The 25,001-nt window shown below is 39.2% G+C and overlaps 1 protein-coding gene across 1 annotated transcript in view; it reads left to right on the forward strand.

The window, feature by feature from the left end:
* MYO7A (myosin VIIA) overlaps positions 1-25,001 on the forward strand; it is a 1,588,820-nt gene that overhangs the window by 1,295,623 nt on the left and 268,196 nt on the right. The window lies entirely within an intron of this gene.

Here is a 25,001-nt window from a genome sequence, read left to right on the forward strand (position 1 = left end):
AGTTTGCAGTGCCTCTGTGAGGAAACCACAGCTCCCTAGGGTGCAGCGACACACACTTTGGGAACCCCTGCTTTACGGTATAACAAGAAAAGAAAGGCTTGACAAAAGCAAGTGTAATCTTTACTGGAAAAGCTCACTCAGACTCTACCATAATTGGCAGGTGAACAAACCCACCAAAACAAAACTGGCAAGCACCTTACTCATCCCTTCCTTACTTTATAGTAGTGCCATCTTTACTAACCTTCACTCATCCCTCAGCAAAAAACTTCAGTCTTGCTACTATAAAATAGCTAAATTTGCCTCAGGAAAGCCTAACCGCTCACACCACTGCCAAGCAATCTCTGAAATGAACTGGCTGATTTCCCAAACTATCTGTGTTATACCCAACTAATGCTAGCCCATAAACAAATTTATAAACCAAATACCTGCCCAGCACACTCATTAATACTACAAACTTACATTCCTACACGTACCCTAAGATCCTTAAACAATTTGCTATTAAGTGTAACCAAGTCCAACAAAAGAGCTGGATAATGCTTGTTCTCGCTTAGCATTGCTAAAACATTGAACTCCTTACCCTCCCATATTACCCAAATAGACTGTATAAAGACATATAAAGTAGCATTAGAAACTTATTCTCTAAATAACCTCAAATGCGAATGCAGAACAAACAAGCCACCATAAAATCTGCACTACCTAATGACCCACATCCATAGTTAAAAATAACTTCTACCCTGACAGAAACACAGACCAATTACCACTACTTCTGTTTGGTAAGAACTACCATGTTTTTATGCAATGAAAAAAGAAAAAAAAACACTCATGTTTTGTACTACTGATAAAGTTTATATTTCTATGTATTCTACTTCTATAATTTTTTTTTTACTTTTACATATTCCACATTTATAAAATTTCTGTCAAATGTCTATATTTCCATTTTACTGTATTAATTGCAGAGCTTTTCTCCCCGGGCCTCCTCTGAAAATGGGTTCCCTCCTGACCCAGTGGACTTTCCCAGTCAACAAATGTCAATAAATAAATAAATAAAATAAATTGTTTTTGCTTCCTTGTATTTTGTATTGCTTCATTGCCTTTTTCTGTTTTGCATATTATTGTATATTTTCTTTACACTGTACTGTACTTGAATTCTGCTATACATTGCATATTTAAACTAGGAAAAGAGACCACAGCTGTGTCTCTTGTGAGTCACACAGAAATTAAAATTTCCCTTACCCTCCCACCCTGGTGCTGTTTTGTTTTTAAACACTAATGTCATTCTAGTTGCCTACCATTATGTTAATTTGACCACATATTTCCTCCCCTCTCATCTTTCCTTTGCTGTTGTGAGTAAGCACAAAATTATATTTTTGTGAACTCACTCCACTTTAGCTATTTAAATTTATTGGTCATCCCACTGTGTTCCATAGAGCCAGAATACAAAGTGTCCACTTCTTCCAAGCTATCCTGCTCTTTTAAAATTAGTGGCTCTCTCCTTAGATTGCTAAAGCTTGAGTTGCCCCCTCTTTCATATCTAACTGCTTAGTGCACTCTACAACTCTTAGGATATTAACTAATTTCTCCATCTTACTTTTAAAATCTGTAATATCTAGTTTAATACCACCAATTATTAGATAGACTGCATTCTGCCTCTCGGTCATCATCTTGGGATTAGTGCTTTTGGTGAGAGAAGGAGAATGCAGATATTATTTCCTGGAGGCTGCTGATCATCAGAAAACCTAACAACTGCTTCATGATTGCCAGATTGGAATTTGTGCTTATATTTTGTCCTTGGTGAGAGAAGGAGCAGTGAGCATGGATTCTTGGCTATTTCTGACTGGGCAGGGAGTGCCTGTGTTGGTCTTTCCTGACTAGTCAGGGTTCTATTCAAGACATCTACCAAGAAAAGGCTAAAATAAGCCTACAGACCCCAGCCTCATCTGTGGCAAAACTGTGGATCACCAAACAGGCTGTGGCCTGCTTCCCAGCTTTGGATTGGTGCTACTGTTTTACTTCTGGTGAGAGAAGAAGCAAAGGGGCACTGTATCCCAAGAGTGTGAAGCTTTGGTGAGACCAGCCCTAATAGTACCCAGGCAGTCAGGCCAATCATGTAACTCCCCTCTTTTCATCATTCTTGACAAAGCTAATTCTTTATTTTCAGTAAGTACTGCTTGATTTGCTGCTGTCTAACCTAACTTCAGAATATCTTCCTAAATACTTCATCCATAAATCATTTTATTATTTTTATTTTATTTTATTTACTTATTTTACATTTGTTTACCAGGCTAGTCTAACTGGATACATGTCCATTTTCAGTAGAGGCCCGGGGAGATAAGCTCTAAGACAGAACAATGATAAAAACAAACATAACAAATAGGTAAGATTATAATGTTGTTGTGTCTTTCGGCTTAACCCGGTTAGGGGTCGCCACAGCGGAACTCCGGTCCGCTAATGTTTGGTAGTGGATTTTTACGTGCCGAGTTACCAGCCCTGACGCACAACCTTCAATGAAGGCACGCCCATTCACGCATGCCTCCACACAGAAGATGCTCTAACTGAGAGCCGAACGTGACAACGTCTTGCTGTGAGGCGACAACGCTACCGCAGCACCACTATCATCATTAAAATGCATATTACAGGTTAACACAGTAAAATCCGTCAGAGCTGAGTGCAGGGATTATACAGGATACTGGTACACTATGTGGTGATCATGGGTAGATGGAACTGAGATCAAAAGGAAGGAATCAGTTTATGAGGGGTTAGGGGTTAGGGGTTAGTACAGGGGCATAACCAGTGTGTTCTGAGGAACACTTTCAATTTATTTTTGAAGAGTGACAGCGAGGTAAATGAGGAAAGTTCATTAGGGAGGAGATTCCAGGTTTTTCCAACAGTATTAGAGAGGAGGGAGTCACCAGCCTTATTGTTTGGTTTAGAAGTAAGTACTAGTAATTTGTGAGAAGATCTTAATGATTTCAGATTTTTGTAGGGGGTGATGAGTGTTGATAGAATAGGTGTTTTGGAAGGTTTGTAAAGAATGTTGTGAGCTATAGCTAGTTGGTGGAATTTAATCAGGTTTTGTAGTTCTAGCCATCCCAGCTGCTTTATATTAATGCAATGGTGGGTTCTAAATGGGTTGACTGTTGCAAATCTGGCAATGTTATTGTAGGGCATTTCCAATTTGCTAAGGTTATTTTTAGATAGCTTAGTAAAGATGGGTGATGCATAAAGAAGTGTAGATATTAGATGAGTGTGAGCTATAGTGGATTTAGCTGTAGGTAAAAGGTAGGTTTTAATCCTATAGAGAGAGCAAAGTTTTTTGTTGACAGTTTTTATAGTATTATTAATATGGATATCAAAGTTCAGATTATTGTCGATAGTGATACCAGGTAGTTTTGTGGTTGGGTCTGGTGATATATAATATAATAGTTTTATTGGTAGAGATAACTGAGAAATCAAAAGGAGTGAACTTTTGGGTAGGAGAGAAGAGAATCATCAGGGTCTCCTTATTAGTTTCCACTCAAGTGTTTGGCAGTGCCCTGTATAGGTTCATCGGTGCATAGGAGGTTATTAGGCTAATGGCCCTAGGTCCTTTACAAGCCTAACATGTTATAATCCATGCTCCCTAATTAGCCTTGGTGAAATAGTCGTTATTCACAGAGTGAGTCTATGATCAGCACCAACTGCCCCTGTCCATGAGAGACGTAGGTGACACCCCTGGGGTGAATTTAATGTCTCCTATCCAGTTGTCTAGGTTGCACTTGAATAGGGTCATTGAGGAGTTCTGCTTCACATGAATTGGGAGCTTATTCCAGAGGAGAGGCAATCTCTGTAAGATATATCTGCCTCTTCACCGTGTTCTGTAGGTTGAGATACCTGGCGTGAGTGACTCTTGTCCCATTTTATATGCGAATTTGCAGCATTTCCATTAGGACAGGGTCAGAAACTGCTCTGTAGGACAGGCACAAGTTGCCTCTCAGCAGCCTATAGGATACAGAATACAGTGACATGGCTTTCAGTGTTTCCATGTAGGTCATGTTTTAGAGGCCCTGAATCTTCTTGGTAAGAAACATATGTGGTCTCTCCAGCTGCTGCAAGTGTCTGGTGAGGTACATGCAAAGGGGAGTGTTGTACTCTGTTAGTAGTCTGATGAGGGTTGCGTACAGAGGAGTTATAACACTTCAGTCTTTGATATGATGCCCTTACTTATGGGATGTGCATTGTAGAAGGATTACCACTGTGGACACATAATGATCAATATTTAGATTGATATCAACCTGTGTTCCCAAATCTTGCACCACTGGGTTTGGATTTAAGGGGTGCTGTCAATATTGTAATTTGCAGGAACTTCTTCTTTGCCAAAGGGGATATTAATTCATGTTTTGTGCTTAGTTTTAGTCCATGGCTTTGGCACCAGTCATTTGTCGGTGTTAGCCCCTTTTGTAATATGTTAACATTGTTTGGGGACTAAATGATTGCTCCCAGTTTGCAATCATCAGAGAACTTGGTAAGCCACAGGCCATATACTCTTCCAAAAAAATAGATTCCAAACAGTAGAGTGCCCAGCAGAGATCATTGTGGTACACCACTGGTAACTGGTCTGTTGGTAGAGGTGGAATCCCCGACTTTGACTGTATGCGTTCTGTCGATAAGCCAGTTGGCTACACATCTATTAATGCATGGGTTAATCCCCACCTGGGAGAGTTTCTCAATGATACCTGAGTGGGGGATTGTGTCAAAAGCCTTGGCTAAGTCAAAATAGACAGTATGTACTGCTTTGCCTTCATCCAAGGCTTTAGTGACATTCTTGAAGAAGTCTACCAGGTTCAGTAAGCATGATCTACCCTTAACTAAGCCAAACTGGGTCAGGTCAAGAGTTTAGAGGTTGCCTATGTCCTTGTTGATAAGGTCCATGATGATTCTTTCCATGGCCTTGCAGATAAAGCTACTTGGGATTATGGGTCTATAGGTCCCAGAGTCTGTTGATGGACCCCATCTGTGCAAGGAGATTACTTTTGCTGTTCTCCACTCTGCTAGAACAAAGCCAGTGTTCAGACTGAGGTTAAAGAGACTGCCAAGTGGTTCCACTAGGTCTTGTTTAAAATTGTTTAGTAAGCATCCTGGGCTGTTATCTGGTCCCACAGAGGCCATCTTTTTGGCCTTGAAGAGTGCGGATCTGACCTGTTCCTTGGAGGTACTAGGTAGAGAAGTGGTGTCAGGTATGCTTTGGGGTATAGCTGTTGGAGACTGGTGGTATGTGAAATTTATGCCAAATTTATCAGCTAGCAGGTTGACAATTTTGTCAGGTTCAGAATGAGATGTACTGTCCACTATAAGTTTGGCACATAGTCGGGCATTCACTTTTAGATTTCAGATGTAGCTAAGGAATGCCTTGTGATCATCCTTAGCTAGGGATGCTAATTTAGCTTTATAATAAGCTATAGAGGACTTTAAAACGATATATCTTATTTTCTTCTTCAAGCTGTGGAGGGTATTCTTTTTCGGCTAAGTTTCCTCTTGTTCTTAGACATCAGTTTCTTCCTTTTGCTATATAACCTATTTTTACTTGAGGTTCATCAGAGTGGCCTGTTTTTTCTGGATGACCTTGTTTTGCTCTATTCAAGTACAACTGAGTCTATTCAGTTGTTTAGGTGGTTATACAGAGCATTTGTGTACTCCTCTGCATAGGAATCATTATTGGCTGTATTAACACTTTTTATACCATTGCCTAGTAGGCTGTAGTTTGCTTTGGGGAAATTTTTCAGTTTTTTTGCTCCTGTTGGGGTGTCAGGTCTGATTGTTACTTCAAACACAACAGATTTATGGTCTTACCTTACTAGAGAGGGAAACACACAGGACATAGTGCAGTGACCCCCCCCCCCATGTTGGTAAGTACTAAGTCTAAGACATTTGAGCCCCTTGTGAGGGTGCAGATTAGCTGTTTCAGGGAATTTGTATTGACAAAGTCCAGGAACCTCATGTTTGTGCTTATGTATATCACCCAGTCGATGGGAAGATGGTTGAAATCTCTCATGACCAAAGTGTTTGGCTGTCTAATAAGTTACTCAAGTAAGTCCAAGTAGGCGGTGTGATTCTCTTGGTTCATGGTGGGGGACCTGTAGCTAGCAATGATGTGGTAAGGTGTTTTACCTATAGTTAGTTTGACCTGGAGTTACTCAAGAGAGTCATATTGTTTAACAAGTCTCGAGCTGTATTTGGCTTTAATGAAGATAGATACGCCTGCATCACTGGCTCTTTCGCACTTGTTTTCAGGTCCAAAAGTGTGTAAAGCATTGTAGCCTTACATGGCTAGGGTGCTGTCTGTGGCCTTGAAACATTTCTCAGTAACTGCACAGATGTCAGCATCTTCCAAGGTGAGGAGTGCTTCTAGGGAGTGCAGTTTCCTGTTTAGGATCCTAGCATTAAGCAGCATTACCTTGAGTTTGTCGAGTGGATTTTTTTACTTCAGAAATTCTGTTGCATTGACATTGCCTAAAAAGGCACCAAGGGGGAGGCAAGTGCCTTTGCAGTGTCTGAAAGCCTAAAGGAGAGTGGTGAAGACCAACTCTGGTGAAGCAGTATGGTCTGTCAGCCATATCTTCCCAAGTTGACAGATATTGTATCCCCCTGGATTGACATCAAAAGCTAAGCCAAATGTTGAAGTCAATCATTTTTTGTCTCTATTGTGGCATCATCCTGGGTGAAGGTAGAATGCTGCTTAGGGTTAGGGACATACCTGCCTAGAACACATAATCTGAGAGTACAGTCATGCTTCTCTTCATATAGTCCAGAGAGGATCATCTCAAGTCATTTACCCTAATATGTACTATGACAGAAGTCATAATGGCAATTGTTGAGTGACTTGAGTGCATGCATGATTTGATGGACCCTGGCACCTGGCACCTGGCTGGCAGCTGACCTTCACCTTCTCCTTGTCTAGCCTGGTGAGGGGGACATCTGTGTCTCTCAGTTTGGAGTCACCTATGACCAGGACATTTGGTTTTAAGGTGTTTTGCCTTACAGACTTATTTGCTGAGACACTGGTGTGTGTGTGTGTGTGTGTGTGTGTGTGTGTGTGTGTGTGTGTGTGTGTGTGTGTGTGTGTGTGTGTGTGTGTATGTGTGTTATGTGCAGTGGATTCTATTTGCTTTGTAGTGTGTGTAAGTGGTTTGCACTTGGGAGGTATTTTCTCTGATCTTTGGTAGGCTTCTATTGAGTACCTCCGTATATGTCTGTTTATGTGGTCTAACCTTGTTTTGTATGACAGGTGATGTGTGTGTGCTGACAACCCATTTCATGTCCAGTTTGTTGCTACATGACAGAATCGATTACAGATTTATAGTGTAATTACATTACTCACATATTGTATTGGTTTGTTTTAGGAGTAAGTGGTCAGTATAGATGAGGCAATAACTACATTGCCTTAGGATGTCCATGTCAATCAGGCTGGCCTGAAAAATTGTTGGAAACTGACCATCCATTATGGCAGGTTTTTACTGTATCTGCTACTAGAGAGTGGGCTTGTTTGACCAGATTTTGCTTGAGGATTAACAAGTGTCTTATTCTATTGAAGGCTATGGCTGAAAACTATGGCAACGCATTTCGGTGCACAGCTGAGTTTACTACAATGCAGCAGAGAAGCTTGGGTGGGTTTACTAACAGATGTTTAGGAGAAAATTGTCTTTCAAGGTGTTTGCATCTGTACATGGCACTGCTGAACCCTGCTGCACAGTGGAAAGCTATGCACACATGCAAGACTTAAATATGGGTGAAATTAAACATTTTTAAGATAAATTTCCAATGGGAAAGCACAAAATAAGCTTCTCTCCAGTAATCACCAACTCAGATGAGGCTCAGATTACACAGCTCTGCCACAAGGGTGCAGGAAGGACCCTGCTAATGTAAAATGGCTGGAATAGTGCTCAAGTGTAACAATACAGTCCAGATTCAGAAGATCCACATCTAGTCTATGCTATGTACTAGCTACTTAAGGTAACAGAACAGATTTGTTATAGTGCAGAAAAATAGAGTAAAAATCAACAAAATGAGGTAGCAAAAATATAAAATACAGTCAACAGCTTTTTTAAAATGCGGAAAAATACAGTGAAAATCAGCGAAATGATAAAATACAGTCAGCAAAGTACAAAGGAAACTCACAGGGTACTTATTTTTTATGGATACTTTGGATTTCAGCAGAATATCTTCAGATCTCTGGCAAAAGTTGCCAAATGTTGAGCAGCTCCGTTTAAAAAGGGCAAACCCATGCAAATGCAAGGCTTAAATACAGGTGAAATTAAACACTTTTTTGCTAAACTACCAATGGGAAAGTACACAATGAGCTTTCCTCCAGTAATCTCCTTTCCTCCAGTAATCTCCAACTCAGATGAGGCTCAGACTACACACTTCTGCCACAAAGGTGCAGGCAGGGCCTTCCTAATGTAAAATGGCTGGAATAGTGCTCAAGTGTAACAATACAGTCTAGAGTCACAAAATCTGAATCTAGTCAATGCTATGTACTAGCTACTTAAGGTAACAGAACAGATTTTTATAGTGCAGAAAAATAGAGTAAAGATCAACAAAATGAGGTAACAAAAATATAAAATACAGGCAGAAAAGTGAAAAAACCTCAAAAAGTACTTTTTTTATTTTAGCGGTGGATGCTTTGGATTTCAGCAGAATCTCTCCAGACCTCTGATAAAAGTACCAAATATTGAGCAGCTCTGGTTAGATGACCTGCAGTGGTACTGCCCTCTGTACAAACTGGCAGCTCTTCAAGCAGCTGTGAACAGTGGGAGACTATGGACAGTGTTTCCTTTAGAGGATTTTAAATTGGAGAGTTTTACTTATATACAACTCATGGGGAACCGTGTTTGAGTGAAGGCTTTTATAGCAACAGGATGAAAGACCTTTACACAGTTAATCCCGCAGGCCAGTCAGATAAAAACACAATAAAATTTCCACCAGCAGTTTCCTACTTGGATGGGTTGAACACAGCTCTTTTCCCAGCAGACTGCAAAATCACCCGCTTAATGTAAAACAAGCTAGTTTTGAGCTCAAGTGCAGTAAAAAATCCTTTACAACAAAAGTCAGAATTCCTCCAATACCAGGAATCCTCGGAAATCAGTTCATTAACCCGGAAGCAATCCAAGTTTTGTAGTCACAGGTGTCCAAGACAGGCACAGGGAAGCTCTGCAGAAATGACTCAGATACCTTGAGTTGGCATTTTTCCTGTAAAAGCACCCTTGGAATTTCAACAATACTTAGTTGCATACAGGGCAACTAGTTTGCAGTTACAAGTACAGTCCCCAGAGATGCAAACCAGATACTCCTGACATTACTTTATATTCTTACCACAACCATCCAATCAATAAAAAAGGGACTTTTGCCATGGATATGAACTTTCCCACTATCTTGGTTAAAAACTTTAGTGGATATGGGCAATGTAGAAATTGTAGAAATAGTAATGAAAATGGCCAGGAATCAGGCCAAACGCTTAGTTATTACAATGGTTAAGCACTTTTCGTTTGTACATTGACAAACTTCATCAGACCAACCATTCAATTGTTAAAAAAACCTTAAGTAACCATTCCAAAGGAATTGATGTAATTAGTTATGAATTCAAAACTTCATGTTACTTTTTAAAGTTCCAAAGCTTCCTTTTGGGTTGTCACTACTACATATTGTTAAAATCTATTGACATAATACTATTACATGTTAATATACATTAAAAAATCATCAAGCCTGCCTACAGAAGCACCATAAAAATAAAAATAATTATAAAAAATGGAAACACGTGATTAAATATTTAAACACTATAAGATCATATACACAAGAATACATGCTCAAGAAATATATATATACAAACTATAATAACATTCTACTATCTAAGTAATGCTTTTAGCCTCAATATACTGTTGATTGCACAATAATCATTAAGCCCGGGCCACACATAGGAATATAAGGATACCTGCCACATAACTCAGCCCTTTCCAAGTGCAGCATCCATGGGCCCCTCTAATTTCCTCATCTACTTGATGAATACCACAAAAATTAAAACTGTGTCCATGATACATATGCACAAGCCTGGCCAAAGCATTAGTTAAATTTAATTTCCTAATAGCGTATAAATGCTCATATACTCTGTCCTTTAATGCTCTAGTCATTATTCCTACGTAATAAGCGGGGCACTGGTTACACCTAGCTACATAAACAACTGCTCTTGAGTTACAGTTCAGCTTGCAGCCTGTTGTACACTTTATACCGTTAATTTCAACTAACTGTCCTTGATACATAAATTTACAAAAGTTGCACATACCGCACTTTTTCATTCCTTGTCCTTGTGTTATAGGTCGACCACCACTTTCAAGTAGTGTCTTTAAATTTCTACCTCTTCTTGCCACCATTTTAACCCTTCCTGCAAAATTGTCTCTTATAGATACCTCCTCCTCAATTATTTTCCAATTTTTTACAATAATAGCTTGTATCTCATAAAATTGTATATTAAATGTGGTGGTAAAAGTGGCTGTATAATCAATACTCTTGTTACCACAAGTTCGTAAATGCAGCCCTATAAGGCCTTCCTGATGTAAGATAGATTTAAAATGACCATTCTTTCTCTTATGTTCAACCTCAATAAAAAGCTCTTGCAGCATCTGTTTTGGGTAACCCCTGCTTATAAACATTCCCATTAAATTCCTACACTCTTCAACAAAGTCACCATCCTTGCTCACCATCCTAGCGGCTCAGACAAACTGTCCTTTAACAACCGCTTTTTGTTGGACATAGGGTAGGGGCTTGTGAAGTGTAGAAAGGAATTAGAATAGGTAGGTTTCCTGTATATTTTAGCAATAAATTTGCCTTTCTCCTTTTCCTTACTGAGGTTGACATCCAGATAATTAATTTCTTGCTCACCAATCGTATGAGTAAATTGCAGAAAATGTACAGTTTTATTAATTTAAGACAGGAATTCTTCCACCGTTTGCTGACTACCATTCCACAATATAAATAAATCATTCATATAATGCAGATATAACACAATACTATTGGCATATACACTATCTAAAACATGTCGCTTTTTCTAACCTACCATCACCAAATTGGAAAATATAGTGCCACAAGGTTAACCCATTACCACGCCCACTTCTTGAAGATAGTAGCCACCATTAAACATCAAAAAATTGTTTTTGAGAAGTATGTTGAACAGGTCAGCATATAAGTTGATCTCATCTTGAGGCACCCCCTGCTCAAACAAGAACTGCTCAATTTCCCAAATACCTTCTTCTTGAGGAATAACCAAGAAGAGGTCTTTCACATCAACTGTCAAGAATAAGAGCTCTTCCTGGTATTGTATAGTGTCAATCAAGCTAAGAAAGTGCCAATAGTCCTTACATATTTGTACCTGTCCCTCCAGAAACTTTTTAAGTCTACTATTCAAAAACTTTGCACAAGCATACGTTATCGAATTACGACCATTAACTATTGGTCGTAAGGGCGGGTTGCTCACATCTTTATGTATTTTGGGAACACCAAAAATAGTTGGGAATGGTAGGTGAGATCATATTTAAGTAGTTGCATATATCTATGCTTATTCTTCCATCCAAAAATAAATCCTTAAGCATCACATTGATCCTCCTGTATACCAAGTACAGCTCATTCCTACTGACCTACTGATATGATTTTTTTAATATATATTAACATGTAGTAGGATTATGTCAATAGATTTTAACAGTATGTAGTAGTTACAACCCAAAAGGAAGCTTTGGAACTTTAAAAAGTAATATGACGTTTTGAATTCCCAATTAATGACATCACTTCCTTTGGAATGGTTACTCAAGGGACTTTTAACAACTGAATGGTTGGTCTGATGAAGTCTGTCAATGTATAAATGAAAAGCGCTTAACCATTGTAATAAATAAAAGTTTAGTCTGATTCCTGGCCGTTTTCATTGCTATTTCTGCTATGTAGAAATTGCTTCATGTTTACTGGCAGCCAGCTAATTCTCAAACAAACTGATAAGGCACATGAGAGATATATTTACACAATGTCACTGGAGGCAAAGCTCTCACATAAAAACACTCCTAATATTAATCAGTTTGTCAGTAGTACACATGCTGCACCCATCACACACAGTTCAAAGCAAACACATAGACCCACATATGCTGAGGCACTTAAATGTAACCTTCCTAAAAACCAAAGACCTCCTAGATGAAGTGCAAACAGCAAATACCCTCAGCAGCCCTGAATGCACTCTTTCAAAACAAAGCTCACATCAACACATACAGCCACATCTCATACAGCCTCTACTCCTAAGCCCATAAATAAGGCAAGCCACCACACAATCTAACATTCTGGTCATTGGAGACTTCATTGTGAGAGACATTTATGTCCCTCTCACCAGGCTGAGTAAGGAGAAAGTCATTTTCATTTGTTTATCAGGGCCCAGGATCCACCACATTACTCATGTACTCAGGTCATTGGACCACAAGTACTATTATGACTCAGTAATAGTCCATGTGGGTGTAAATGACCTGAGATGTTCCCCCTTAGACTATATATATATATATATATATATATATATATATATAGACTATATATACCTTCTCCAACGATGATACCACAATATGAACATATGATGACTGACTTTTTAGTAATTGGCTTAGTTTATGGTAAGAGAATAGAAGGAGATGGTCAACAGACCTTGTTGCTTTGCCAGGTGGATGGTCAGCACCTCTCCCCTCTAGACATTTGAATATTGGCTAAAACATAGTCCTCCCCATAGTGCCTTTTTAGGCAATGCCAAACTGAAGGTACTTCCAAACCAAGAAAATCTAAAGGTGTTACTTCTCAATTCTAGAAGTCAAAACAAGAATTTCCATTCTGTACAAGCTCTCCTCATGCTAGAGAATATAGATGTCTATGTGGTCACTGAGAAACACACTGGCAGTGCAAGGTTATAATGCCTTCCACACATTTAGACCACCTACTACATAGACAGGGACTAAAGGTGGAGGTGTTTCGATTTACATCAAAAATAAATATACCTCAAAGCTGGTCAAACAGGACAATACACTTGAGCTTCTCCACTTTCAAATCACCATAAGCAAGATCCCATACCACTTTCTTGCAAACTATAGGTCACCCTATATGACCCAGGAAACCCATAACATGTATTTAAATGTATTGGAAGCACTCACCATCCAACCCAATACCATATTTATGGGTGACTTTAATTACCCCACTATTAACTGGGAATCATATATGACACCAAATGTGTAGGCACAGATTCTTGGATTTTGTAAACAAAAACTCCCTGGACCAGACTGTCAATATGCTGACCGGAGAGCAAACATACTGGATCTGGTCCTCACTAATATGGGAGAGTTCTGCACACCACATGTTGTAATGTCTTCTCAGGTATGATCAGATCACAAAACAGTCGCCTTTAAAGTAAAAAATAAAACCCAGAACCCCAGCTGACCCTGGAATGCTCAGGAACTACTCTGAGGTTAACTGTCTACTATTAAGTGATAATCTGGCAAATTGTCAAGCCCCCACAAACCCTGAGAACACTGCTGCCTCTGCAGAACTTTTCACAGAATCCCTGTACAATCCTGTTAATAGCTACACAGAGGTAGCTATACCTACCAGGAAGAAATATAGAAATAACTCAAAAAACAAGCCACCCTGATAGAATCACAACATCAATAGGTTGTATCACAGAAGGAAGACAATCATGACAAAATTAGGAGGTGTAGCACCTAGAAGGATAAAACCACTGTAATCAAACTAGACAAGCACCCCACGGGACAAATAAAGTCTATCAAAGCCAAATTTGAGGTAGTTTTAGCCTCCCAGGCCAAGGCCAACCACAAGGCATTCTTTAGTTATGTCTGCAACCTCAAAGGCAATACAGAATTGTGTGCAGAGCTCATTGCTAATGAAGCCACCAATACTGAGCCAGAATATATAACAAACCTAGTGGCAGACAAATTCAGCTTTAACTATACTCCTCTCTCCCGTCAACCTTCCCTCAGGAAATACCAGCAAATATAACTCCCCCACTATCACTAGGGAATGGCTCTCTCTAAGGCCAAGAAGACTGCAATGAGGGACCAAGACAATATCCCAGGATACCTTCTAAACATCATGAAAAATGACATATCAGGCCCTCTGGAATTGCTATTTAAGTGCGGTCTTGTGCCTCACAGATGGAGAACACCAACCATCTGCATGGCCATCTACAGATCTTGGAAACTACAGACCCATAAGTCTTATTAGTCTCATAGGCAAAGCCATGGAAAGAATTATCATGGAAGTTATAAGTAATGACATAGGAAACATCCAGACACTGGATCCAATCTGGTTTTGTCCAGGGCAGGTCATGCCTCCTCAACCTGGTGGATTTCTTGAGAAGGTCACCAAAGTACTGGATAAGGACAAAAAGTTCACACTGCCTACCTTGATCTGGCCAAGGCATTTAACACAATATCCCACTCAAGACGTTAGGTATAAACCCTATGTCACCCGCTGGATAGCCAGCTCACTCACAGACAGGAACCAGCAAGTTAGAATTGGGGAGTCCACCTCTACAAACAGGCCAGTCACAAGTGGAATCCCTCGGGAGTTGGTCCTGTGACCACTCCTTTTTGGCATTTACTTCTCTGAAGGTAAGGCCAGTGTCAGGGAACTTTAGCTGACTAAATTTACAGACAATTGGAAATTAGGAGCTGTCATAGAATCCCCCACAGACACTAATGTTCTCTATGAAGGGCTAGCACAGATAAATAACTTGTGTCACAGCCATAGACTAAAAGTTAATGCCAGGAAATGCATAATAGTATCCTTTGGGAAGTCATCCACCTATGGTAACTATCATACTGACAACACACCCCCTAAGAGTTGACCTAATAGTAAGGGATGTGGGGACACATATAGACAGTAATCCAACATTTGACCACTACGTGTCTACAGTAGTGAAGAAATCATTCTATGTTGTGCAACTTATAAACAAAGGTATTGCATCTAGGTCCAAGAAGGTCATTGTTCCACTGTATTCAGCATTCATCAGACCTACAATTGAGTACAATTCCCCCTTTGATATGTACCTAACTAGGCATATCCAAATACTGGAATGTCCACAGAGGTTCTTCACTAAAAGCATACAGGGAGTAAGTAACACACCCTAGGCTGACTGCCTCAAGGCCATATCCATGTATTCTGTCTCCACAGGCTATTGAAGGGAGATCTATGCCTGGCATATAAGACATTGTCAGACCCCACCCTGATGGATCTCCTGCATATCCACAAAACCAACAGCACCAGTATTACCCATTCTAACCCAATTCAGTTGTAACTTGGACAATTGGATTGGGAACAGGAAATTCATCCCTGATTTGGCACCTATGTCTCTAATGGACATAGGCAGCCTGTAAATGGTTCATCTCCCAGGACCCTGCTTAAAAATGTTGCATGTCCCAAGCCCCTGCTTACACTTGTGAAGTGTAGCAGAACTTGTCAGAGATTTGGGATGCATGGCTAGGCATACAAAGGTCCTTGTGGTCTTTATCCTAGTACCCACATATGGATCTGTGAACCTATGCTGTGATCTTGGGTTGCTGGGAAGGAGGTGTGGTGTAAAATTGCACTGATTATATGTCAAATTAAGATTTTTTTTCTCCTATTTTTACAATTGTTACCATCTAGATTAATGACCTGGGCTTAAGTTGTAATCAAGTAGGCTTGAAATCTAAGGCAAAATGATGAAAGCCATGAATAATATGAAGTTGTTTACATCTGCAAAGATATTAGCTTGTTTTTTTTTCCAATAGCAAATGTTCAGTGACAGTCAAAAAGTCTGCAGCTGAAGGAGGTTGTACATTCTGTTCTGAGTGAAATTTACAAAGATTCATTGCTAATTACTTTTACAGGGAGACTGGTTGTCTGCAGGTGTAAGCAATTAGTCTTAAGAGTTCTGAGCATTCTTTGCTAAAGGAAATACAGACTTTAAAGGCAAAATGGCAAACAGTTCAGTGAAAAATGAAGCCTAAAATTATAGACATCAGCTCCCTATCAGCCTCAATATTTTAATGTATTTAATAGAGCAGTGTACAATTTAGTTGTGATTAAAGGTAGCCAGGGCACTTCTTTAGGGATAAAAGTTAATATTTTCTGAAAGCACACAAGCTATTTTCAACATCTGAGAGGGAAATAGAGATACAAAAAAGAACAGACAGCACACAAAGTAAGTGGGAACACAGACTTTAGCATGCACTTTAGCATAGGTTACCTTAATTTTAGGTTAAGTAATACATGTGGGTGCAGCTATTGATTTGGGGCAATTGTTCCTCTCTCTGGAGAGGTAGACTTCTTTTTTGAATACGTACATAGTTTTATGGGTTTGTTCCAAGTTAATAGTGGATTGCAGTATTCTAAATATGTATTTAGACTTTTTTTGGTTTGAGGGTTTTCATTAAAATGAAAAATCTTGAAAAATGTAACATAGGTTGAAATGGATATGAAATGAAACCACTGTATAAAAGATCAGCCAGCCAAACATTAGAGTGTACATGTAATGTGAAAGATGGAAATACACTTTCAAAACCATTGTCATGTATAACAGATGGGAACACTACTAGCTTTTTATCATAATGGCTACACGATCCATATTATCTTGAAATGTAAATATCCTTGCAGGTATAGACAAAAAGGAATTATATTAAGACATGCAGAGTGAAAATAACAATGCTGCAGGAGATATATTTGGAAAGAAATTAGCATATGAATTTGACAAAGAAAGGATTTCAGAATTGATATTCGGCAGACTATCAGAGGCAAAGGAAAAGGTGAGTAATTGTATTAATTCCTAGCGGGGATTCAATAGCATTAGAAGTGGGAAAACTGTAATGGTAGATTTGGGTTGTAAGAGGCTATTGTCTTGGATTTATATTCCACCAAAAACAGACATTATGCAGCTTTAAAAAATTTTGGGAGAAATAATTTTCAACAGGGAATATTACTTGTAATTTGAATTGCAATAGTAAGGCTATTATCAGGGACCTAGAATGGTAATATAACAAAAGATTGTAGATTTTTGAATACATTTATGAAAATATTTGATATGGAAGGTGTGAACACAGTAGTAGGAACTCAGACAGTATTTATATATTATTCCCCAAGGTACAATAACTGGGCTAGACTAGATAAAAAATATATTTCCCAGGAACATGTAGATTTAATTGAAAGCTTTGACATACATCCAATAACTATTTATGATCATGCACCAATAAAAAACTAAGACCCATAGTTCCATCTTCATATAAGCCCATTTTGATTCTAAATCATGATTATAACATGTTTATGTTTATGCTATCTAAAAGAATGGCAAAAGTGTTGCCAAAATTTATAGAAATGGATTAATGTAGTTTTGTGGGGGGGGGGGCAAACATTTTAGCAGAATTATTAGAACAATGATGATCCAGAGGACAGCAGCATGTAAGAAAATGCTGCAGTTGTTAGTATGCCTTGATGCAGAGAAAGCATTAGACAAAGTAGGATAGAATTTTATGAGTTGGGCAAGGGATGTACTTGCATTTCCCAGTACAATAATAAGGTTAATTAAGAGGATATATCAAGGATCAGAGGCAATAAGTAAAGTGGGAGAGTTTATCTCTGATAAGCTGTTTGTAAACAGAGCAACTTAGCAGGGATCCCTTTTTACCTTTGTTATTTGCTTTATATTTAGAGCCATTGACAAAGAAAATAAGGGACTCAGAAATGCAAGGATATAATTGGTATTGTAACCAAGAAAAGTTACCTTAATTTGCAAATGATATAATGTTGTACCTGATAAAACCAGAAAAGCACATCTCAGTGTTGGAGAACATATTGATACAGTTTGAAGTCTTTTCAGGATATAAAATTAATGAAGATAATTCAGAGGCTCAAGCTGTAAATTATGTACCCACACAAGAATTGGTTCAGCAATGCCCATATTTATGGGTTCATGATAAGATGAGGTATTTAGAAGTGTGGATTAAAAAAGGCTTTTTTATGGCAGTTAAAAATATGGGGAAATAGACCAAATAAAAGATAATTTAAAAACTGAGAAACTGGAAGCTCTTGTTTATGCATATAGATAGTAAGATACAAGCAGTGAATGCTTCTAGTCCCTTTAGTTTTATATACAGGCAAGGTATATTTTTAGCAACCAGAGGAAAAGTAGTGGACATTAATAAAGAACTGAAGAAATTTATCTGGGAGGGAAGAGGGCAAAAGTTAAGTGGGATAAGTTGATCCTTCTAATATAAAAAGGTGGTTTAGGATTGCCTGATTTAAAGGGATATTTTAAAGCTACACAGTTAAGGATCATATACGTAACACAAGCAGAAGGTTATAATTCAAAATGGAAAGGGATGATGATGAAGGGGTCTATATTAGATCACCGAATGCTTAGGTAAGTGAATGGTGATTAATCGACCCCATGTAAGCGAAAGCTTACAAAACCAAACTGTCAGAACCGTGATTTTTTTCCAAGGGAAAAAAATCGCTGTTCCAAAAAAAAAAAAAAAAAAAAGTAAGCACATTAAAACATGAGATTAAGTGGGGGGCTGTTCCCTCACACCCCCCCTACTTAAATATACCAACTCCGAGATTGCACTCCAATGCCAAAAATGGCAAAGTACCGAAGCGGCCAAGCGCTTACATGCCGCTTCGATATTTTGCCGTTTCGGTTTTGTCAGTTCGACCAAGATGCATTTGAAAACATGTATCTTCGGTCTGCTGATAGGAACCCTGATGAAGCAGGGGGAGGGACATTACAAAATAAAAAATGAGTGGGTTTTGGTTGGAGATCCTTAAGGAGAACAACCATGCATAATTTTATATTCATGAAGTAGTAGAAAGTATTCTAAGAAGTAAGCTACATAAGAATTGAGAAAGGAGATTTTGCCAATACGTATGACTGTAAGTAGGGGTACAGAAAACAGGCAAGCAGTGGCTGGAATTTACTGGAGAAAAATGTTAAAGGAACCAACGTCTTAGAAGCAAAAAGCTAGAGAGGGAAAGGTAATAGATTGGGATGAGGTGAAGAAGACATTTTGCCGGCTAGAGACTGCCTTCCCTACCAGAGACTATCAGAGTATAGGCAAAGAGAAAAGGATAAGGGATTCCAAAGTAAAACACCTGTTCTAATAGAGTTTTTAGTTGAATCTGGAATGAAAGCTGCTGTTAAAAATGGATAATTAGAAAGGGATATAAAATATTGCATGATAATTATCAGATTGAATCAGAGGTGGTTAGAAAAGATTGGGAAGACAGACTGGAAAAGCAATTTACATAAAGAACAACATGAGGACATATATATGGCTCCCAAGTATGCAACAAAATGAGAAGCTGTAGGATCTTTGCTTGGAATTGTTTACATAGGTATTTTTATTTCCCAAGCAGACTTCAAAGAATGTTTCTTCAGTTAGACAGTAAATGGGGCGAAAGAGTTATATGAAAACACATGTTTTGGGAGTGTAATGAGTTGGCAGATTTAGAAAATTCCCTATAGAGTACTCAGTCAGAGATACTGTGTGAGCAAATGGCTGTAACTAAGGAAGTGATTCTTTTGAGCTGGGATGCAACTAAGTTTAATTCTGTTTAATCCTGTCAGCTGCCAAAAAAGCAATTATTAGAAAATCAAAATAAAAGTCTAATATTTGAAATAGTGAATATTATAAAGGAAATAAAAGAAGTGAAAGATGCATCTTTAGAAAATCAAAGGAGGACATTTTATAGAAATAAATGATTAATAAGTACAAAATAGTGTTTAGGGTAGGAGGAGTGAGGTTTAAGGTAAGATAGCAATTCAGCAGTTTATGTAATGCTGGACTGGTGATAAGTGATGTATAATGTATGTCAATGGAAAATGTTAGTATGGTTTGTTTTATTTTCTGTTAATATATGTTTACCTACGTCTTAAGTGACAACTTAATAAAGATGTATAAAAACATTATGTTAACTTAAAAAAAACGATGGATGTTTGAGTGCCAAATAGTGGGAATACCTGGAGACTAGTTCTGGAACTTTCTTTCTTAAACCTGTTTGTAATAGTGCCCAAGTTGAGAATGTTACTTCACAATCTATTGCTTCTTCTTCTTTATTCAAGGTTGCTGAAACACTAGACTTAAAAGGCGCTTATCGTCGCTTCCATATTCATCCAGACTTCAGACATTTCTTAAGGCTTTTGTATGTCTGGATCACGTTACCAGTTCTCTGCTTTACCATTTGGAGTATTCACTGCACCAGGATTGTTCACAAAGTGCATAGCTCCAGTTATAGCCCATTGTAGGCTACAGGGTGTCTACATTTTTCCATATTTGGACAACTTACTCATCTTTGTAGATGCTTTTTCAAAGTGTTAAGAATCTCTCATTTCGGTGATTGATATGTTATGCAACCTGGGATTCCAAGAGAATATTCAAAAGTCTTTTTTGATTCCTTCAGACGGGATTGTGTTCCTAAGGTGTCTGCTAGACACCTCGTTTCAAAGAGTTTTTCTTTGACAGGAAAAAATAGATTTCTATCTAGATCTGTTTCTAAAGGTTTCTACTCATACTTTGTTTGCTGTGAGGGGAATATCTCAGAATTTTGGGTCTCATGTCATCTATGATTTTCCTGATACCCCTGGCAAGACTCCACATGAGAAAGATACAATGGTATCTGAAGTCTCTTTTCTCCCAGCACCAAAATCCTTTTTCTTTTCAAAACAGTTCTGGAATTTTTCAGAAAAGAAATCGCTTGATGGACATAGTAACTATCCATGAATCTGGTTCTCCTCTTCTCCCTCCCCTTTCGAAGGCAGTCACCACATACACCTTGGACTTTGCTTGGTGAGCAATTTCAGGATGGATAAAAGTGCAAGATATGAGGGGACACCAAGGATAGACACAAGCACATAAATATAAAACAGATGCTTGCCCTTATCAAAGCACTCAACTCTCTGAATCAGCTTTGGTCTCTGGGACCTCTTCAAGTTTTTACAGATAATACCATAGTTTTGTGGTACATCAACAAGCAAGAGAGAGAATCAGGTTGCACCCCATTTGCAGACTAGCCATGTTAGCTTGAGATATAGATTCACAGCACAGGCTCCCTGTACAGGCATCTTGCATTCCCATCAGAGCTAAAACTGTGTGGCAGACAAGCTGAGCAGGACCAGGGCAGACCCTCACAAATAGATACTGGAGCGGGGGGGGGGGTCTACCAAGATTTAATCTATCTGTTGGGGGTTCCTCAAGTACACCTATTTGCCTCCTCTCTGAACAATCAGCTGTTCAATACTCAATTCTGCTCCAATACTCCATGCAAGAAGGTCTGTAAGATAGACTCTTTTTCCTTTTCCTTGGACAGGAGTGTTCCTGTATGCTTTTCCACATTTGCACTGATATCCAGGGTACTTCTGAAGATGCAGAAGGAACCCCTTAAGATCATAATGGTGCCTGCCATCTGCACCAAGCAACAGTAGTTCTTTCTTTTGAAATGGCCAGGGGCAATTGCCATATGCTTCCTCACAGACTGGATCTACTCACAGAAGAACAAGGGTGTTTGATGCACCTAAGTCCCAATCAACTTTAACTGCCTGCCTGGATTATATGGTCTTAATACCCTTTAGGCACCTGTTTACTGAGGGTGTGCAGAAGGTACTAATGTAGGTAAGAAAGCCTGTTACAAGATAATAATACATTCCCAAATGAAAAAGGTTTTATTGTTGGTGCCAATGACATAACCAGCACCCATTCATGCTAGTCTTTTTTTTTTCTGGTTTTACAATATTTGTGAGTTACCATCCTATGGCCTTTCGTACTCTTCCATCAAGGTTCATTTGTAAACCATTTCAGTATGTCAGTCCTTGGATCCTCCTCTTTTAATGTATTTTCATGTCAAAATGTTTTTGAAAGGGGACGAGGTTGATAAGAGGCCTCCAAAAAAACCAGTGGCCCCTCCTTGGGATCTTCATTTTTTTAGGGAAACTAGGACTTGCTTCTTCTGAACTACCTAACTTGGTTGACTTGACTTTCTTAATATGGAAAACAGTTTTGCTGATTGCTCTGACCTCTGCAAGAGGGGTACCGCAGCTGCAAGCTCTTATGATGAGTCAACTTTATCTCATTTTCCACAAGGACATGGTTTCATTCAAACAAATCTTTTTATGCTGAAGTAGTATCCAAGTTTACTTTAAGCCAAACTATCTATTTTTTTTTCCTGAAACTAAAAATGAGGGAGAAAGGATACTCCATGCCTTGGTTGTTCACAGACAACTCAAGTACTTTCTTGATAGAACTTGTAAAGGTAAGGAGCAATAACCTTTGTCAAAACAGACTATTTTCAGATGGTTGCCTAAGATTCTACCTTTTGTTATACTCACCATAGCACAACTATTGCAGTCAGGGTCAAAGCCTCACGCTACAAGAGCCTTGACTTCATCTATGGCTTTTGGGAAATGGTTGGATTCTAGAACTATTCTAGAATGAGCAAGTTGGTCCTCTGTACATGCTTTTACAAAGCACTGTAAACCTGATTCCTTTTCTAGGTCTAGATCAGGCTTACTTGGTCCATTGTCCAGAGGCTCCTGAACCCTTCTTTTTCCACCTCCCAAATGTAGTAAATTAGGGTAATCTACCCATATAGCTAAGGCTACTGGAGCAGCGATCAGTATGATGAGCAGCTGTAAACTCACTACAGATCTTCAAATAATCATTACTGCAGTAGCTTCTCCCTCCCTCCCTCCACCCCCTTGTTTTTGGTTGTGTTGTTTATGACAGTGTGTGAATACATATTTTTTGTTGTTCATAGCATTTTCCTTTTAGGGCTCAATCTCCATCCCTCTTTCATTTGGCATGAAAGCTCTGTAGGTCTTTAAACCCAAATCTGTCTTTTTAGTCAGCTCAGCTCAAGCTAACTGATTGTTTTGGCTTGTGGAAGTTGCCCTGAAGCACTGGAAGCTGGCAAGCTGTTATATCCTTGCCAAGATATAACCCATGTAGCTAAGGCTAATGCAGCAGTGATCATTCAAACATCTTCTGTTATAGTAATTTACTTACACAACAGTACTTTCTACCTGTTACTGTGCAGTAAGGGGTTTTGGGGATATCAAATCCTGATTATTTAAAAGTGATTCAGAGTTCAACATACAGTAAGTGATGTTCTTATTCCTATGACAGTACCCAGTGAAACTGAGATAGGCAACTCTAGCAAGAGGGGCTACTATGTTACCAGTGCAGAGGACAATGTTGGGTCCTGGTATCCCTAGTCATTGTTGCTTACAAGGGATTTGAGCAGTGTCACTACATTTCAGGGAGGTTAAACAATTTAAGGAATAGGAACACTGTGTAACTGATCATGGGACCATAAAATTCCTAGCCATATGTGAGTACCTCCCAAATAAAGGGTGATACATGGTAACCCTGGGGTAAATTTGTATCTACCCATCCAATCAGCAAGATTAACCTTTTGTGTCCTCTAATAGTAATCTATTCCATAGACTGGAAATATGTTACATTAGGAACCTATCCCTCCAGTAAGTTTTGTTTATTTGGTCCCTGTAGGCTCCCAAAACAGTTTACCAGTGCAAATGTTCATAATATAAAGCAGTATGTGGATTGCAGTCTGCACACAGTGAAAGATTAGTGAAAAATAAATGGAAACATGGACAGTAGCAAACACTATATAAGACTAGGGATGGAAGGAAGAACATGTCAGTGAAGTTGGAATGATAACACTGATGTTATGTATTCAGAATCTTCTTCTTTTGGCTGCTCCTATTAGGCATCGCCACAGCAGATCATCTGTTTCCATTTCTTCCTGTCCTGTGCATCTTTCTCTGTCACACCAGTCACCTGCATGTCCTCTCTCACCACATCCATAAACCTTATCTTAGACCTTCCTCTTTTCCTGTTACCTGGCAGCTCCATCCTTAGCATCCTTTTCTCAATATGGGTTGGGAGGGTGGGCTAATGGTTAAGGTGTTTGCCTTGCAAACACAAGGTGCAGGGTTTGAGTCTCACAAGGAATAATTGGCTAGGCTTAAAATGGTTCGCAAGGGCAGTTAGCTTAGTACTAATCTATGAACCTATGATCTATATACCCAGCATCCCTCCTCACCACATGTCCAAACCAATGCAATCTCGCCTCTCTGGCTTTGTCTCCAAACTGTCCAACCTGGGCTGACCCTCTAATATACTTATTCCTAATCCTGTCTATCCTCGTCACACCCAGTGTAAATCTTAACATCTTCAACTCTACCACGTCCAGCTCTGACTCCTGTCTTTTTGTCAATGCCACTGTCTCCAATCCATATAACATAGCTGGTCTCACTACCCTCTTGTAGACCTTCCCTTTCACTCTTACTGGTACTCGTCTGTCACAAATCACTCCTGACACTCTTCTCCACCCACTCCACCCTGCCTGTACTCTCTTCTTCACCTCTCTTCGACACTCGCCATTACTCTGAACTGTTGATCCCAAGTATTTAAACTCATCCACCTTCGCCAACTCTATTCCCTGCATCCTCACCATTCCTCTATCCTCCCTCTCATTCACACACACATATTCTGGCTTAGTCCTGCTGACCTTCATTCCTCTCCTCTCTAGGGCATATCTCCACCTCACCAGGGTCTCCTCAACCTGTTCCCTACTCTCACTACATATCACAATGTCATCTGCAAACATCATAGTCCACGGGGACTCCTGTCTGATCTCATCTGTCAACCTGTCCATCACCATTGCAAATAAGAAAGGGCTCAGAGTTGATCCTTGATGTAATCCTACCTCCACCTTAAATGGATCTGTCACTCCCACTGCAGATCTCACTGCTGTCACACTTCCCTTGTACATATCCTGTACCACTCTTACATACTTCTCTGCCACTCCCGATGTCCTCATACAATACCACAACTCCTCTCTAGGTATGCCTTCTCTATGTCCACAAAGACACAATGCAACTCCTTCACTTGTCCATCAACACT

The sequence above is a fragment of the Protopterus annectens genome, chromosome 5.part1 (genome assembly GCF_019279795.1).
Source record: "Protopterus annectens isolate FY-2018-M chromosome 5.part1, PAN1.0, whole genome shotgun sequence".
Lineage (NCBI taxonomy): Eukaryota > Metazoa > Chordata > Ceratodontiformes > Protopteridae > Protopterus > Protopterus annectens.